Source organism: Chrysochloris asiatica, unplaced genomic scaffold (assembly GCF_000296735.1).
Source record: "Chrysochloris asiatica unplaced genomic scaffold, ChrAsi1.0 scaffold00146, whole genome shotgun sequence".
NCBI classification, from domain to species: Eukaryota; Metazoa; Chordata; class Mammalia; order Afrosoricida; family Chrysochloridae; genus Chrysochloris; species Chrysochloris asiatica.
In genome coordinates, this window is record NW_006408664.1 from 7,664,783 (window position 1) to 7,667,669 (window position 2,887).

Sequence of the window (2,887 nt, forward strand, 5' to 3'; positions counted from 1 at the left end):
TTACCAAGTACAGTAATAAATTTTGCTTAACATTCTTTCAAATTCTATCTTTCCCTCTTTCTACCTGAATTTTTCTTTTTCTTCTCCCCTGCTTTATGAATCTCAACATAGACAACATAATTATATATTTTTAAATGCAAGTATGACCAGATTCTTCCCCTATTTGGGAAGTCTGATTTTGGGGGGAAAATTTAGCATACCATAGCATACTGTCTCTGTTATTAATATTAACAGAGAGGTAAAGGAAAGCATGTGTGAATAATGTTTATTTACTTGGAAATTAACTTAGATTCTGGAATAAAAGCTGTAAGAGTCTTCAAAAAGCGCAATTGTCAGTTCTCAGCTGGATACTTCTTGGAGATACAAAGAACAATTGTTCGTCAGGCATCTGAGAGACAAGTGGCCAAAAAACTGGTAGCTACTCCACCAATAAGCACCAAATTTGCTAAAAGAAAATTAAACTGAAATAGCTGACTTTGGAAAGAGAAATGATAGTTGGTGAAATGTGAAAACTGTGGGAGGAATAAAAATGTATAAATTCATAAGGAAGCATAATTATTCTATTGTTGTAAGAATCATTGGTGTATTGGTTTTACACTTACCTCAACTTATTTTTCATTGCATAAGTTATAGTTTTCATTGATGAGCCTGAGAAGATTTAATATCTATGGAATCTCAGAAATTTATTTCAACAAGACTTTTCAATCTGGGTCTGTGAGAATCTGACTATTCCACATTGACCTGCTTCAGTTCTGTCTTATCTTTCACAGCATAGGTATTAATAATATTTTAATGAAAACAGTAAAGTGTAATACTCCTGTGAATACATAAATGATAAATCTAACTCCTTTCCCTAATTCTGCTCTAAATTGCATTCTCATCTTCACTCTGGGCCCTTGCATTTGGTCCACCACAACCAAGAAAGCAAATTAATGTATGAATTTCCAACCTTCAAAAGAAATATTTTGATTCACTCTGAACTAAATAAAGAAAAGGGGAACTTTTGTTAAAGGGCTCATTACTAGCATCTCCACCATTGTTATTTTAAAGTAACATTGTTAATTTAATAATAACTTTTTTTATTATTGCTGTTGTTGTTAGGTGTCATCTAATCAGCTTCCATTCATAGGAATCCTTTGAACAAAGGATCACTGAATAAAGCATGTCAGGTTCACCTTAGTCCTTCAAAGTGGCATCTTTACTCTTTAATAACACTTTAAAGAGATCTTTTGCAGCAGATTTGTCTAATGCAATATGTCATTAGATTTGTTGACTGTGAATCCAAGTAAAATTAAATCCTTGACATTAATCTTTTCTCTGTTTATCACGATTTTATTTATTGGTCCAGTTGTGAGGATTTTTGTTTCCTTTACATTGAGGTGTAATCCATACTGAAGGTGATAGACAGTCTTATCTTCATCAGTAATTGCTTCCAAGTTCTCTCGGTTTCCAGCAAACAAGGTTGTGTCAGTCATCTGCATACTGCAGGTTAAAAGCAAGCCTTCCTCTAATCCTAATGTTGCATTTTCTTCACATAGTCCAGTTTATATAGTTATTAGTCCAGTTGAGTATATAAATTGAATGTGTATGGTGAAAGGATACAACCCTGATACACACTTTTACTGATCTTATAACATGCAGTATTCCCTTGTTCTAATTGAATGACTGCCTCTTGTTCTATAAACTGGTTCCAAAAAGCACCATGAAGTAGTCCAGAATCCCATTCCTCACAACGTTATTCATAGTTATTATCCACACAGTCAAACACCTTTGCATAGTCAAAAACACAAGTATATTTCTCTGACATTCATCTGTCAGTTTGTCATACTGTGGAGGTTTGCGAGTTACTGTGATACTAGAAGCTATGCTATGGAATTTTAAATACCATAGGGTCACCCATGAGGGATAACTTTCAGGAGAGCTTCCAGATTAAGACAGACTAGGAAGGCTAGGCAGACTACATCTGAATGTTTACTCATTGAAACACTTACAAATAATAGTAAATTGACAGAATTGTACCAGAAGGTTAAAATATTATGAATATCATCAGAACATTGTCAGACATAGGAACAAGAGGCTGTGTCTGCTCATAACTGCTACAAAGTAACTAATGGGGCCTTCACAGGGGGGTGGGGGGGGGGGGAAGGCAGGGGGTCAGCCCTGGCATGATCAAAGACTGTGGAGCCACCTGGGTAGTCCTGGGGCACTCGGAAAGAAGGCATGTCTTTGGAGACTCAGATGAGCTGATTGGACAGAAAGTGACCCACGCCCTGGCAGAGGGACTCAGAGTAATCGCCTGCATCGGGGAGAAGCTAAATGAGAGGGAAGCTGGCATCACTGAAAAGGTCGTTTTCGAGCTAACCAAGGTCATGGTATCTAATGTGACCAACTGGAGCAAGGTCATCTTGGCTTATGAGCCTGTGTGGGCCATTGGTACTGGCAAGACTGCAACACCCCAACAGGCCCAAGAAGTACATGAAAAGCTCAGGGGGGTGGCTCAAGTCCAACGTCTCTGATGCGGTGGCTCAAAGTACTCGTATCATTTATGGCAGTTCTGTGACCGGAGCCACCTGCAAGGAACTGGCAAGCCAGCCTGATGTGGATGGCTTCCTGGTGGGTGGTGCCTCCCTCAAGCCCGAATCTGTGGACATTATCAATGTCAAACAATAAGTCCCATCCATCTCCTGACCCCTTCCTCCTGAGCCAGAGACTAGGCAGCCCAGAAGCCTACAACTCCCCACCCCCACCCCACACACACCACATGCTTCTGATGGTGTCACCTGCCCCCTCTTCTGGCCTAATCCAAACTGTGCCTTCCTTTACCATTTACACCTTCCCTTGTAATGGTTGGGACCAGGCCAATCACTTCTCCACTTACTAATAATGG

The 2,887-nt window shown here is 39.4% G+C and overlaps 1 pseudogene; it reads left to right on the top strand.

Moving 5' to 3' along the window:
* Positions 1-261: 261 nt before the first annotated feature.
* On the top strand, positions 262-2,670 carry LOC102815244 (annotated as a pseudogene).
* Positions 2,671-2,887: the final 217 nt, after the last annotated feature.